Genomic DNA, 16279 nt, shown 5'->3' on the forward strand with positions numbered 1-16279 from the left:
CTTTAAAACAATGTCGATGGATGACACAAACTATACAAACTTATGTACTGTGTGAAAAATACATGAATATGTATTAAGTATCTATTCAAACATTAATATGTGTAGGAATGCTGCAAGTCTGTTTATGGTAGCAGTTAATTCCAAGGAGAGAAGGAGAGGAGAGGAATTCATTCTGATTAAGACAAAAGAAAGAGATCTCCTCAACTGGTGTGTTATTTTTTTTTTTTTAATGATAAATATCCCACATTATGCTTTGACAAATCTGGATGATGAGGGTATGTGTGTTTGTGTGTGTGTGTGTGTGTGTGTGTGTGCGTGTGTGAGCACACGTGCGTGTTGTAAAGTAAGCTCTAAGCCCAGCATGTGGCTTGAACTCATGATCCTGAGATCAAGAGTTGCACAGTCTACAGACTGAGCCAGCCAGGTGCCCCTGAAGCCATGTGTGTTTCTTAGAGTTAGTTATATTTCTCTATTATTTATTTATTTATGAGAGAGAAAGAGAGAAAGAGACAGAGCAAGAGCAGGCCAGTGGCAGAGAGAGGGAGACACAGAATCCGAAGCAGGCTCCAGGCTCTGAGCTGTCAGCACAGAGCCTGAGGTGGGGCTCGAACCTATGGACTGTGAGATCGTGACCTGAGCCAAGGTCAGACACTTAACTGACTGAGCCCGCCAGGAGCCCCTTCTCTCTCTATTTTAATGTACATACAAGTAGGGGCGCCTGGGTGGCGCAGTCGGTTAAGCGTCCGACTTCAGCCAGGTCACGATCTCGCGGTCCGGGAGTTCGAGCCCCGCGTGCCTGGGTGGCGCAGTCGGTTAAGCATCTGACTTCAGCCAGGTCACGATCTCGCGGTCCGTGAGTTCGAGCCCCGCGTCAGGCTCTGGGCTGATGGCTCGGAGGCTGGAGCCTGTTTCCGATTCTGTGTCTCCCTCTCTCTCTGCCCCTCCCCCGTTCATGCTCTGTCTCTCTCTGTCCCAAAAATAAATAAAACGTTGAAAAAAAAAATTTTTTTTTAAATGTACATACAAGTAAACGTAACATACAAAATTAAAATAATACGTCTAAAAATGTTAACAATCTCACTCCGAGATAAAACTAAATTTGAGCTGTCACCCGCACTCAGTTGAGGAGTGTGCACGAATGCTGGTGGCCCAGGACTTCCCGGCCACCTCTCTGGTAGTGCTGTAGGGTACTCATGAGGCCCGCTGTGAGCCCCCAACCAGCTGAGCCTTCTGTGGCCCAGGCTCTGGGAGCGCCACATCCCTGGATTTCAAGACTGAGCAGTGCAGGAGGACAAGCAACGTGTACGACAGACACGGCCCAGGCCACCAGGCACACTGACGCTGCTCGCCTGTCGCCTACATTATGACACGCCATGAGGTGGCCCCAGGGAAGCCAGCGTATTCGAGGCACCCCGCCGGCAAAACCCTCCACTGGCACAGGGACAGAAATACGGCCGGTGAGCTGGTCCTCGATGCTTGTGGCTCTCAGGAAGCACCCGTATTCATTGTTGAGAGGGGACAGTGGCCTCTTCCCCAGCAAAACTGGCTTCCAAGCTTCGGGGTAGAAGTCTGCATAACAGACATTCCGGGAAAACTGTCTCTTGATTTCTGCTGGATTCCACATACGTTCTATAAAAGCACAGTTTTACTGACCAACTAGAAACATGATAGAAGCAATTTCCTTCGAAAAATCGTTTAAATACAGTAAGTATTTTGAAAAAGACACAAAGGTACTCCAGCCCATGGACTCTCTAGGTACAACTGAGTTGAAACCATCTCTTCAAGGGCTTTGACGATTTTCAGGAAAAATGTCACCTTGAGGGGATTCTAGCAAATAGAATCCTGGTTCAGACTCCTGAGTGGTCCCACCTCTGAGCATTAGTTCAGGAACCAGAATGACCTTCTCCTTTGGCCCCATCCCCAGATCAGCTTCCTGGGTGTGCCTGATGTGGAGGGGGGTGGGGGTGGGCAGCGGGGCAGAGCAGGGGTGGGGGGGAGGGAGCGAGACAGGGTAGGGGAAGTGGCAGCAGGAAAGGTCATGTGGGACTTGGAACGTTCCTGGCACCTCCCGACCTAGCTGCTCTCCGCTGCACCTGCGAGCCCATTTGTGCTATCAGGGTGAGCCTCTGAACCAATCCTTACAGGTCATTACAGGTCACACCAGGCGACAGGCTCCTTGCTATCCAAGGGAGGGGCAATCTCTTTTTTCCCCCTTTTTCTTTTTTTCTCCCCCCCCCCCCCGCCTCTCTCCCCGCACGCACCTCACATCTCTGAGTTTCTGACAGCTCAACTTGACAGAACTCATGAATAAGAACACCAAGCAGATTACTTTGCATTTTCTTGTCACGGAACTGTTTGTGCAGTCTCTTGGGGAAAAAAAAAAAAAAAAGAATAAATTCCACAAAGGAGGAAGTTCATGCTTAGGAAGGTTTTTTTTGCAAACTCATTAAATTGATGGCTTTTGGAGAGGGATCAAGGAGAGAAGCCAAGAGGGGGAAGAAAAAAAGAAAAGCAAAGAAAAAAGAAAGCATTCAGTGTAATCTGCTTTCCAGAATAAGGTTTTTACTATGTATGTTGGTCAATGGAAAACAATGGAAGACAAACCTTGGTGAAATGTACTAGCAATAAGTATTGAGCTAAAATTATAAGGTGCAGAGAAGAAGGGAAGGGAGGGAGGGAGGGAGGGAGGAAAGAAAAAATCAAGTGAAATCGCAGGTGGAATAGCTACATATGTAACATATATCCTTAAAAATACAAACTCTGCAACATATAAAACATACCAAATACACAAAGGTAATGAGAACTATCAGCGCCATACTTTTGCATGTATCCTATTAACCACTGTGGTGAAGCAGGGCGGAGACGGGTAATTTAGGGAAGCGCTTGAAAATGTCAGAAGAATTTCATTCACAAGAGGCTTATTTCAGATTGCAAAAGGCCTAAACCAGGAAGTAGCAAGGCTATTTATAAAGACATTCTCCTACACAGTAAATAACATAATAAAGAAAAGTGAGCTTGCTTCTGATTTTTGTAGAATGTGGGGTAAAACTGATCCCAGAATGTCCATTTCACTTCGTTTTTCATTGTATCTGGATATCAGCAGAAACTTAATGCATAAAGGACCACATCCGTAACCATCCCCGTGCGGGCACAGGTGTACATTTTTCCTGGGGCACACGTCAGGCAAACTCAGTGTGCAATGTTGTTAAAAGTGCTCCATAGCGATGGGTTTGGGGAGCCACTAGATGTCAGCATCTGATCATTCTCTGGAAAAGACCCGGGCTGCCTTTTATTTCTCTCTGCGACAGACTTTCTGTTCAGCCATTTTCTCTATCCATAGAAAGAGTGAATGTGAAACTGTATGCCACTTAAAATAATCATATCACATGTAACAAAATATCAGCAATTCTCCGGTGCAACTACTCTTCCAAAGATAAGTTTTATGACTTGTTAAGTAGTGCAGAGATATTAACACAAATATCTTGATGTATGTGTGTGCAATATAGATACACACATATCAAGACATATATACACACACACATATATATACACACAGATTGATATAGATATATAATGCACATTTCCATGATTTGAGAAGGAATTGATTAAAATATATACTTAGCTCCTTAAACTCTCCACAAGTGCCTCCCTCTTTTCAAGAGGATTTCATATGCTATATCAAGGGGAAAACGAAGACATGTGACCATTTCTTTCATTGTTACTCTAATTGTAGATTTAGCCCTTTCTACATTTTGTATCGATATATTTGGATTTCTAACACTTTTGCAGAACTATTGTTTCTTTGAGGGCTAGGAGAATCTCATGCCCATCCTGTGTGCAGGGTAAAATGCGGTGAGTGAATCAATGTACAGATTAGTCACAAGGAAATAATTTTAAGAACAAGTCATCATGTCTCTTAAGCCAGACCATGAGTTTTGAAGAAGGCATGTTGGAGAATACTTGTCACACTGCATTTCCTCGGACTACAGGTATGAGGCATCTTCAAATAACAACTAAGGAATTATGGTTTGCCTTTTTCTGTGTATCACTTTATCCCAACACCTAACTTTGGAGAGAGGAAAGCCAGGGAGAGAGAGAGAGAGAGACAACTACAAAGGATACAATCAAATGACACCTTCCGGAACCCTCTGCCTACAGTTGACAATGGGTATTATATAAAATCGATGTAAATGTGGTGTTGGATTTGGGGAAAAGAAGGGTGCAGATGGAAATGGGGAATTTTGACACTCGCAAAGGTCTTAAAGATCACTTAGCAATGGTTTCCTGTTGTGGCTATAGTTTGGGTGGATTTTCGTTCAGTCCTTTGGGTAACACCATTCTTCCAATCCCAGTTTTAAAACAAGGCCTCCCCTTTTCCCTGAGAAACTGTAGCTACAGACTGAGATTGTAAAATCTATTCATTCATATCGATTCAGTGGAACTCCGTAAGGCACTGTGCTAGGTTCTGGGGTGGGAGTGGGTTGGGTACGAAGATGTATTCAAAAGAGTCCCTGTTCCAAAGTTTAAAATGAATCATATAACTAAATTACAATATATTATGGTCTTAACGTTCCATAATTTATTAATACTTGAAACTCACATAGGACAATTAGGCAGAGGACATTGAATCCTCTTGCAAAAACAAAACAAAACAAAACAAAACCCTCATTAGTGCATTTAACATACAGAGAGATCAAATCTAACCAGCTTTTTTTAGATAAAGTAATTGAAATTTTTAGATAAAATGGCTTGCTGCAGGCTATGGAGTGAGATGAGATTATATAACCATCTTCACTAGCAAGTGGTGCTAGTCTGTCCTAGAATTCCTAAGTAGAATCTTGATTGGAAACAATAGCATCAATAGCATCAATAGCATCACTATTAATACGATGATGCGGTGGGATGATTCCTGGGCACCAAATATTTGGTGGAAGAGAATTTATTTCAGCTTATCCCAGAGGAGTATGTAAGATTTGCCCTTCCTTTCGCTTCAAATCTATTTACCCCCAATCCCCCCAGCTTTAGCTCTCTCCTCTCTGACTCTGTTCACTCTTTAGTAACTCAATCGAGGGATGCTGGAGAAAGAGACCAGGTCCGTCCACGTGCACCTGGAGACATTCTCGCCTTCCTGCTGGTGAGCCGAGCGCTGGCAGCAGCGGATTGTCACTCAGCCAGGGACCAGATGGAGTGACAGAATCCCCGCGTGCAGACAGCCCTGAGGAGCTGCGCAGGGACCACATTCAGGAGCCATTTAGTCCTCAATCTGCCTTCACATCGTCTTTATGATTCTCTGAGAAATGTCTAGTTTCTTTAAGTGAACGCTGAACTGAATGACCTCACCAACTTTTATCCTCATCAGACGATGACTCTGCCGTAAGAACAGCAGTTCAGACTCCCAGGGATTGTAAGTGAAAGCCTAAAACAGACTCTGGTAGCTTGCATTTTATTCTTTATTTGTATGTATTTTTCTTTTTTTTTTTATTTTTTTTTTAAATTTTTTTTTCAACGTTTTTATTTATTTTTGGGACAGAGAGAGACAGAGCATGAACGGGGGAGGGGCAGAGAGAGGGAGACACAGAATCGGAAACAGGCTCCAGGCTCCGAGCCATCAGCCCAGAGCCTGACGCGGGGCTCGAACTCCCGGACCGCGAGATCGTGACCTGGCTGAAGTCGGACGCTTAACCGACTGTGCCACCCAGGCGCCCCTGTATGTATTTTTCAACATGATATTGACAGGATGTTGCGTACGACTTATTAGTGCTAATATCATGACGTCCGTTATTTAATAAAATTGAGATGAAAGAGTGGTAAAAATAAGCCAAAGAAAATATTTGGGAAAATAACCAGCTATTAATTTGAAGACAGATAACTCACCAATTCGTTACGGAGCAGGGAGAACCAACCATAGTGAGCAGGGACTCGTTTGAAGCTGGTAGAACCTGTCCCACTATTTATTTCACCTGTGACTCAAATACTCCCAGACAATTGCACGAAAAGGTATTTATAGGAAGAACTGATAACCTGTATGGCAGGAAAAATGCTTTCAGAGGTACAGATATAATTTCTTAAAATTGGTTATCCACTAAAAGTAAAAACATCCTACACCAGTTGAACTAACTCACTGATGTCCAGTTTGTTTGTTTGTTTTAAATGTTTATTATTTTTGAGAGAGAGAGAGACAGAGACAGACACCAAGCAGGGAAGGGGCAAAGAGGGAGGGAGGCACAGAATCGGAAGCAGGCTCCAGGCTCCGAGATGTCAGCACAGAGCCCGACATGGGGCTCAAACCCACAGACCGCGAGATCATGACCTGAGCCGTAGTCAACTGCCCAACCGACTGAGCCACCCAGGCGCCCCTATAGAGGTCCAGTTTTATGTGGAGGTAGGGCCCCACAGAACCAGGGTGTGACAGCTCAAAGGAGTGGGCCGATCAATCTGTCACACGTAATGAATGAGTGACTACTATAAGGTCTTATCACAGATGGGCTTTCCCAGAGAGTAAAGCAAATAAACAACCAAAAAGAAAAAAAGTTTCCAAAATTACTCTCCTGCATCTTTATAATTTGAGCCTAATGATTAGCGTGTTATGTCAAAAGGAAATTGTAGGGATGAAACATAGCAGGGCAAGGGGACATCGTTGTCTGTGTTGTTGATTTGCTTCTGTTCCCGGTGATTGTCTGTTCACAGGAGATTGTCCAGGCTGCTTGCGACAGCACAGGATGAATGAAGGAACAGTACTGTGCTGGGTTGAAGAGTGGCTCCCTACTATAGATGCCCCCCAAAGTCCATATTTTAGCCCTAATGCCCCATGTGACTGTATTGGCAATGAGGCCTGTAAGGAAATAATTAAAGTTAAGTGAGGTCATAAGGGTATAGCTCTGATCCTTATAAGGAGAGACAGCAGAGCATTCTCTCTGTCATGGGAAGACACCAGGATCTGGCGGTCATTTGCAGGAAGAGTCCACACCAGAGTCTGATGCTGCTGGTCTACCCAGAATCTGTGAATGTGATCTTATTTGGGAAAAGGGTCTTGACAAATATAATTAAGGATCACAACAGGAGATTCTCCTGGTTTAGGGTGGACAGTTCTAAAGACAACTGTCCTTAGAAGAGAAGGAAAGAGGACACACAGCAGAGAAGCTGAGGTAAAGAGGGAGACAGGGATTGGAGTGATGTGTCCACAGGCCAGTGAGTGAACACCAAGGATGGCTGGCAACCACCAAAAGCCAGGAGAGGGCATTGAATGGGTTCCTCCTCAGTCTCTAGAAGGAACCAACCCTCGTGATACCTTGGCTTCAGGGTTAAGGCTTCCAGAACTATGAGAACATAAATTTCTATTGTTCTGAGCCACCAAACTTGTGGCAATTTGTGACAACAGCTTTAAGAAACTAATTCAAATGCTCGGTCTTTAATCAACCTGTCATCTAGGCACTACTAAACACATTTCCTAATGAAAATTTGTTTGTGAATGTGACCAAAGGAATAAAGAAGGGCAGGAAAGTTCCAGGTGCTCTTTATGGTCAATTACTATGCTCCCATCTCTGGCCCTGGCAAACACTGAGTTTGATGCTCATTTCTTCTTAGTGCTGAATAATATTCCATTGTCTAGATGGGCCACAGTTTCTTTATCCATTCACCTACTGAAGGACACCTTGACCCTCAGTTATCTTGGTTGCTTCCAAGTTTTGACCATTATGAATAAAACTCAAATACAAAATCAACTTTGTCTTGTCTCTTATTCTTTCAGACCCTTCCCATTTTTGTTTTAGGAAATCCTCCTGACTCTACCTTAGCCACATATCCCAAATCTGGCCACTTCACATGATTTCTAATCCTATTGCAATGGTCAGAATTATCATCATTCCTTGCCTGAACTAATCTAATAATCTGTGCCCCCTGCTAGAAAGTTATCTACAAAAAGGCTAGAACCTTAGTGTCTTTTCTACAGTGCTATATGCAAGCCTTAAAACAGCGCTTGGTGCACAGAAACTGTTCAGTAAATGTTTTGTGAATGATGAATGGTAGCTAATACATAATTTTCATAGCTAAAATATGTTATGCCTACATTAAGCCAAGTTCTAATAGATGTATGGATCAATACATTGTGTATATATACATACACACACATGCACACAATTTACTGCTCACTAAAACTTTATGAGGTTGGTACTGTTATCTCCCCTGTCTTATAGATAAAGCAGCACGGACAATGATCTGAGTTTCTTTCCCCGTGTTCACCCCAACTGATACTGCTAATATGGTCAAACAAGATTGGTTAGCTGACCTTTTATACTCAGTCATCTCTTACTTACTTGATACAAAATCTACTATGATTGATGGCCTATCCTGAATCTCTCAGAGACTCTTACCACTTAAAGGGTTAAGTTAACAGCCATCCAGGGGCAGCTGTGTCCATTTTCATCATCACAACTGAGAATAAATCCAACTGTTGGGACAAACATTTACAGAATTTTTATAGTACTGTTTTATACTGCCAGATAGGCAAAAAAATATATATATCTTTACAATATATATATTTATTGTTCTATATCTGGGGACCCTCTCCTCTTCATAGAGACTTTCATTAACATAATTAAAGCTGAAATTTGTCATTGAATTCTTCTAATTAGAGATGTTTCTCTAAAGTTATAAAACAAAAATCAAGACATACACAAACTGAACAACAGTTTTCATGGGCCATGCTTCTTATTAAACAAGTAAACAAGTAAACATATTTAAAATAAAAAAAAGTAAGCCAACATACTTTCAGAAAGCTAGTAGACAAATACCCTCTCATGACACATGGTCCAAGGCCAAAGCAAAGCTCTACCAAATAAGAGAACATCCAAATGCCTGTTTTTATGAACCAGAGACCTAATCACTTTCCTAGGTAATTTATTTACTGTCGCTCAGGAAAAATAGTTTATATCAGATGGTGGGCTTGCCCCGAAAGCATAACATCTGGGTTGGTTTTCATTCTTCAAGTAGCTGCTATAAAGTACACTAAAGAAAATTAACAAGCCACAGTAAACATTCTCTCCAGCATAATTCTAATTGAAAATAATGAGATACGGGGCACCTGGGTGGCTCAGTCGGTTAAGCGTCCGACTTCAGCCAGGTCACGATCTCGCGGTCCGTGAGTTCAAGCCCCGCGTCGGGCTCTGGGCTGACAGCTCAGAGCCTGGAGCCTGTTTCAGATTCTGTGTCTCCCTCTCTCTCTGCCCCTCCCCTGTTCATGCTCTGTCTCTCTCTGTCTCAAAAATAAATAAAGGTAAAAAAAAGAAAATAATGAGATACTAATAGAAATACAACGAAACAGTGTATTAACCTTCTATCTATGGGTTTGCATTCTCAAATCAGTTACAAAATTATACTACGGCAGGTCATTGGAAGTCACTAGAGTCTGTTACCTAGGATATAAATTCTAGAAAATAATTACAAAAAATGATGAAAAATGTCTCAGGACCTTTAAATCAAAAGGGTTATAGAAGTTTTAGATATGATGACAATACAGAAGAAAAAAAATACATATATATATGATCATAGAGGTTGAGCTCCCATAATAAAATGACCTGGAAAGAGTGTGAGCCTATTTCAAAGTACAGGGTAGATACAGACCTACTGTGCCTTTGAGTTCTGACAGTGGCATCTTGAAATAAGAAGAATAAAAAAGGTTAAAAACACACACTTCCATTTATTTTATTTTATTAAAAAAATTTTTTTTTTCAACGTTTATTTATTTTTGGGACAGAGAGAGACAGAGCATGAACGGGGGAGGGGCAGAGAGAGAGGGAGACACAGAATCGGAAACAGGCTCCAGGCTCTGAGCCATCAGCCCAGAGCCTGACGCGGGGCTCGAACCCACGGACCGCGAGATCGTGACCTGGCTGAAGTCGGACGCTTAACCGACTGCGCCACCCAGGCGCCCCCCCCCTTTTTTTTTTTAATTTTTACACACACTTCCATTTAAAATTATGTTACACACGCATCAGAAATATGCTAACTCATATTTCCATTGGAATTCACTCATCATCGCTGGAAATGTTCATTTTGAGGTTTAGGCTCTTTCTTTATAATGAAAAATCTGAAATTATGAGACTCCCCTAAGAACACAAGGGTTTCCATCCAAGACATAGGGCTTTTTTTATGCCTTTGTGATGTTTTTGAAACTAAGGGCTGAAATACGAAATATGAAATTTTTAAAAAGTAAAAATAAAGATAGACCCCCTGGTATACAATCACCTGAGATTAATACAACCAAATGAGGTTGTAATCATTTGCAAACTCTCTCACAGAATATTATTATTGAAAGTACCACACAATGAAGGAGTTCTTTCTTTCAAATACTGGTATTCTATTTTTATATACAAAATTTGCCATTTTAATAGGACTAATTTTAAAACATTGGTTTTACAAAAAGACTGTGATAGGAGGCCAACTGTTTTGTTTTCTAGCATAGGATTTTAAACACATAGATTCTCCTTTTTTTCGTGAACAAGATGGGAAAATGGTAAACTGCTAACATTATCATTTGGGCAGATGTCGATGAAAATACTTATAATATGAAACAGGCTGTCATCCGTTTAATATATTAGTTATATTGTGCCTTTAATTTTTTTTATTTTTTATTTTTACTGAGGGCTTCATATTCACTGTGAAGCATTCAGCCCAAAGTCCTGTAGAAATCCCAGAAAAAAAAGTATGATGTTCCCCACTTCAGCTACCTTCAGTTGATCACAACAGAAAGCCTGAGATACAGTCCAAGGTTGTTAAATAAATTATTGTTATGCTCTTGGGAAATTCACTTAATGTTTCTGATTCTATTTCTGTATAAATGAGAAATTAACAAATGATCTATACAGTCCTTTTCAGCCACCAAATCCTGATCATGTTGACATAATTTCCTATTTTTTTTTTCAACGTTTATTTATTTTTGGGACAGAGAGAGACAGAGCATGAAAGGGGGAGGGGCAGAGAGAGAGGGAGACACAGAATCGGAAACAGGCTCCAGGCTCTGAGCCATCAGCCCGGAGCCTGACGCGGGGCTCGAACTCCCGGACCGCGAGATCGTGACCTGGCTGAAGTCGGACGCTTAACCGACTGCGCCACCCAGGCGCCCCCATAATTTCCTATTTGAGATGTACAGTAATATATTGATGTCACCATCTCTCAGTTACCTCACACGGATTATTCTTCAAATCTTTATGAAATGGGTACCCTTTTTATCCCAAATTCAGTTTTACAGATGTGGAAACTGAAACAAAAAGAGACTACTACCTTCTCCGAGATCGTAATGACAGAAACAAGACACGAATGCAGATAGCTGTTCTCAAGAATCGGCATGTTTCTTCTCTTAATGTTGATTTTTTTTGATCTGATTTTTAATTGAGGTATCATCACGACACACAATGCACACAAAATGAAGTTCATGGATTTAGGTGTACAGTTTCATTCATTTTGACAAATGTGTGTGTGTTCACCTAACCACCATCCGAACCAAGATGCAGAGCACTTCCCTCAACAGCTTGCGGGGAGGTGAGGTGTCAGGGCATAGTCCACTGAGAACTGAATCCTGCCGACAGCAGTGGGGGTGAGTAAGCACGGAGGGGATCCCACCCAGGCAAGCCTTGAACTGATGACAGTCTTCTAAGGCACCCAGGGCTTTAAAGGGATGGTTCTAAGGTTGTGACCTGATTTGTCTCAGTTTTTAAGAGGATTGTTTGGACTGTTGAGTTAAGCCAAGATTGTTGGAAAGGGAGGAACGGGGCAGAAGCCAGAATACCAGTCAGTAAGGTCTTCTGATAATCAAGGCAAGAAACAACGGTCTCTTGATTAGTGGAAGCCACGAAGGTCTTATTCTGGACACATTTGGAAGAGAGAGTCAAGAATGGAGTCTAGTATTTGGGTCCGAGGAAGCTGAAGTATGGGCTTTCTTTCCTGAAGCAGAGAAGGTGCAGCTTATGGGGACAAGATCAGATCTGCAATTCGGCACCTGTTAAAATCTGAGGCGTCTGTTAGCCTGGAGAGTAAGTCGATATTCTTGGGATAAACGAGTCTGGATTTCAGAGGAAGATTCTGGATGGAGAAGATCAATTTCAAGCCATCGGTTTATAGGAGGCATTTCCAGCCATGAGATTAGAGGCTGTTTACTAAGAGATGGGGACATTAAGGCAAGGACATTAAGAAAGGCAGAGCCAGAGAGCTGGTAGGTAAACCACGAGCGTGAGCCTCCTGAAATCCACTTGAGGAACACACATCAAATTGGAGGGATTGATCAGCTGTGTCAAATGCCGCTCACAAGTTGAGCAAGAAGAGGCCAGTGGCTTGCAAGGTCCTAAGCAATCTGTCCTCTCGTTCCCTCGCTTAATTATTTTCCCTTTGTTCACCCATACTGGTTCCATTGCTATTTCCAGTAAGGATCTTTTCCCTACGATTCCATTTGCTCAGAATGTTCCTTCCCAGACAGCTACACGACCTACTCTCTCAACTCTTTTATGTCTTGACTCAAACGCTACCTTTTTAGTAAGACTTCGAAGACTCTCTACCCCAGCCCAACCCTGTAACACTCTAAGCGGCTTATAGGATTTGTTATTTTCTGTGGCATCTCTCATCTCAAAAATACATCTGAATTCTTTTTTATTAGTGTCTGTTTCCCTGCATCAGAGTATAAGTCACAAAAGACAAAGGTTTTTTATATTTTATGCACTGCTATATCCCAGTGACTAGAAGGATAACTGGCCATAGTGTAGGCTCAATAAATATTCAATAGAGAGTGAATGGATACTTAAGAACAGAGCATCGGATTTGATTTAGCAATCTAAATCTGGAGGACATTTGTCACCCTGACAAGACTAATTTCCATGGAGTGTTGTTTGCAAGGGACTGACAGTAAGGGAGTTAAGATAAAACGATAGGGGAGTAATAGGAGGTAATTGTACAGGTCTTTCAAAGAGATAAGCTGTAAAGGAGAACAGAGACAGAGGCTGGATGTAGATAGATGAGGAATCAAGAGAGGTGATTTGGTTTCTATTGTTACTGTTGTTTGCTTGCTTTCAGATCAGAATGAGCCATTAGAGAGTGAAAAATTGATGATTCAGGAGAGGTTGAAGAGAGGGAAAATTTGCTGGTGTGATGCCTACCCTTGAGTAGGTACAGAAGATGGGATCTTGAATATATCAAGTGTGTTTGGCCTGAGAAATGAGTCATTCATTCACATTATATTAATGCAAACAAATTAATAGTGATGGAAATTAGGGACATGTTTTCCTGATTGTTTCTCATTTCTCTCTGAAACAGGAAGCAACTTCTAACTCTGTGAATGGAAAGAAAGTGGTTGATAAGGAAGTTTGATAAAAGAAAGCTACGATATAGCAACCACCTAGGGAATGTAGAACAGTGAATGCTTAGCCCAGGAGTCAGCAAACTATGGCCTTCCGGCTAAATATGGGCAACTCTTTGTTTCCGTAAACAAAGCTTTATTGGAGCACAGCTCTGACCATTTATTTACATATTCCAATTGCTTGTTCCTGCACTACACTGTCAAAGCTAGAAAGTTGCAACAAAGACCTCACGGTCCACAAAACCTAAAATATTCACTATGTGGTCTTTTACTGAAAGTGTTGTCAACCCTTGTTCTAGAAAAAAAAAAATGGAGCCAATCTATTGACAGCTCTGAGGGCTCATCTAGACATGGGTGAGATTGGTCAGGCTGTGTTTTTCTTGATGTTTAGCTATGCAGGTTCAAAAGTGGACAGATGGATGAATTAAAGCAAGGCTGGCATATTAGTGTGTGAGTTGAAGGAAAATAGAGGGTCAGAGGTGAGGAGGACTTGCCTAGGGAGGGATCCCAACGATGGACCATGTAACATAAGCAAGTGACGGAGAAGCCTGATGACATAAGGGGAGTGAGGTTTGTAAAACGTAGGAGGTCAATAAATAGAGGGTCCTGAGGGGCTAAGTTAGCAGCAAAAACAGCAAACAGAAGCTGGAAATGGAATGCATAAAATTTAAGATATACATGGTATGCAGTTATTGGAAATTGTTAAGTTCTAGAAATTGAGTACGTGGAGTGGGGGCAGGGGGCAAAACCATTGGAGGAGAGAAAGTAAGAACTGACCCTGTAACTGATTTGTCAGGGTGTCACTTTAATATCTGAAGTCTACGCTTGGCTTAGCCGGGCACTTTTTATTGTTACTTCAAGCATTAAGTTTATACTTATTATATGACTCAATAGATATCCTACTCATGGAAATGTAGAAGGTACCTGATGATCTTGGATATTAGGGAGTGAAAATTAAGAAGTCAGGGGGAAAAAATTCTAAAATTAATTGTGCTGACTTTATAAAGACCATACCCGTATGTTTACAATGTGGCTTTTATATCATTTGCATTTGTTACATTGCTGTCTCTAATCTACCAGGTGTAGTAGGGACTAGGTATGACCCAGGGGGCTTTTTGAAAAGTGTAATTATTTTAAGACCAGGAAGGCGTCATTCAGGAAGACTACTAGCCTGATAGCATTCAGTTCTCACGCAGGACATTGCTTTTTCTCTTGAAGACCTGACCCCACGGTTTGCACAAATGAAGCACCGAGAAAGACGAGGAATACAGTAATCATTGTGAATATCGTGTACAGAGAGAAAAGCGAATGTAGCTTATAACCTGGAGGCTGGAGGACTATGGCAAGTTCAGAAAGAGGCAGGTCTTTCAGTTGTGTGAAAGTAATTCTGCTGCATTATTAAATCTTCCCTCTAAATGATGTCATACTTCCTCAAAATCCATTTCTTGTTCCTGAGAATCCTCTCCTTTCTATTGGAGGGGTAGGTCGGCATTGTGTCTTTCAGTTTGATCGAAGAGATTATACTGTATGCCTGCTTATGTGAGATTTCAAAGCGATTAACACATTTTGTATAGAGATTCATCAATGTCAGTGGTAAAAAACTGAAAAAAAGATCTAAAAAAAAACTCAAGAAACTTGCCAATTCTAAACACTCATTGATAGATAGCACAGAAGTAGGTCATGAATTTTTTTATTTTATCACTAGATTTCTATCGGATCCTGTAACTGAGCCTCCTCTGCCATGTCAACTAACAAATGAATGTCAACATGGGGGTGTTTATTTGTGACACTTGTGCAAATCCTTCTGAGAAAAAAGTATCAGACTTTCTAGGCATGCTGAAAAAATCAATACAAGAAGTCTGGGGCTTACCTACAAGGTCCACATTTCAGAGGGTTTGACTCACAGAGTTGGAGCTGTCCTGGGATACCACCGTCCCCATCAGGGCAGCCCCCAAGAGACAGAAATAATTGTTGAAAAAACAAAAAGGCAAACAGATTGCAACACTTTTTTTTTTTTTTAAAGCCAAACAGTGTTCCTGTTTTCTAATCAGAGCAGCAAAGTTGGGCAACTTCGTGGGATCAGCTCCTCTAGAGCCTGGACCTCAGCTGTTGGGGAAGGTGTGTTCCATTCTACAAGGCCAGAAGGGTGAGGGTGTTTGTTCAAGTACATCGAGTGGAGGGCACACAGTGCCGAAGAAAATAATAGCTGTGGCCGCAAATACTTTCCATATACATATTTTTAATTTTATAGGCTGTTACTTGGACTGATCTTTGGTTTTTGTGTTTTTTACTTTCCAAAAATTCCACTCCCCCACCCCCAGGCAATATATATCTTCCAACAACTCTGCTCTTTTCTTTCTCCCTCTTAGTCCAAGTATAATAGCAGAATTTTTTGCATCTCTTCTCTTTCCTATTTTGTATCCTCCCATCGTCTACTTGCTTCATTTTGTTTGATGTTTCCTTCTATAGGGGGTTCCACAGGTTTGAAATACAGTGGTCTAGGGGCACCTGGGTGCCTCAGTCGGTTAAGCATCTCACTCTTGATTTTGGCTCAGGTCATGATCTCATGGTTTGTGAGATCGAGCTCCGTGTCAGGCTCTGTGCTGACAGTGTGCAGCCTGCATGGGATTCTCTCTCTCTGTCTCTCTCTCTCTCTCTGTCTCTCTCAATAAATAAATGAACTTAGGGGCGCCTGGGTGGCGCAGTCGGTTAAGCGTCCGACTTCAGCCAGGTCACGATCTCGCGGTCCGTGAGTTCGAGCCCCGCGTCAGGCTCCGGGCTGATGGCTCAGAGCCTGGAGCCTGTTTCCGATTCTGTGTCTCCCTCTCTCTCTGCCCCTCCCCCGTTCAAGCTCTGTCTCTCTCTGTCCCAAAAATAAATAAACGTTGAAAAAAAAAATTAAAAAAAAAAAAAAAAATAAAAAAAATAAATGAACTTAAA

This window comes from Prionailurus viverrinus, chromosome B1 (genome assembly GCF_022837055.1).
Source record: "Prionailurus viverrinus isolate Anna chromosome B1, UM_Priviv_1.0, whole genome shotgun sequence".
Classification (NCBI taxonomy): Eukaryota; Metazoa; Chordata; class Mammalia; order Carnivora; family Felidae; genus Prionailurus; species Prionailurus viverrinus.